At 70.6% G+C, this 248-nt stretch overlaps 1 protein-coding gene across 1 annotated transcript in view; it reads left to right on the forward strand.

Annotated features, from left to right (window-relative positions):
* The window catches only part of CDK2 (cyclin dependent kinase 2), a 2,405-nt gene that overhangs the window by 1,385 nt on the left and 772 nt on the right, over positions 1–248 (forward strand). The gene's annotated exons all lie outside the window — the stretch shown is intronic.

The following is a 248-nucleotide window of genomic DNA, read 5'->3' on the forward strand; positions in this document are numbered from 1 at the left end:
TCCCAGGCCTGTGCCCATGTCCCAGTGCTGTCCCTGTGTCCCTGTCCCCGTGTCCCAGGGCCGTCCCCGTGTCCCTGTCCCCGTGTCCCTGTCCCCATGTCCCAGGGCTGTCCCCGTGTCCCTGTCCCGGTGTCCCAGGGCTGTCCCCATGTCCCAGGGCTGTCCCTGTGTCCCTGTCCCCATGTCCCAGGGCTGTCCCCCTGTCACTGTCCCCGCGTCCCTGTCCCGCTCCCGCACCCCAGCACGCT

Source organism: Corvus brachyrhynchos, unplaced genomic scaffold (genome assembly GCF_000691975.1).
Source record: "Corvus brachyrhynchos isolate BGI_N302 unplaced genomic scaffold, ASM69197v1 scaffold3014, whole genome shotgun sequence".
In the NCBI taxonomy this organism is placed as follows: domain Eukaryota; kingdom Metazoa; phylum Chordata; class Aves; order Passeriformes; family Corvidae; genus Corvus; species Corvus brachyrhynchos.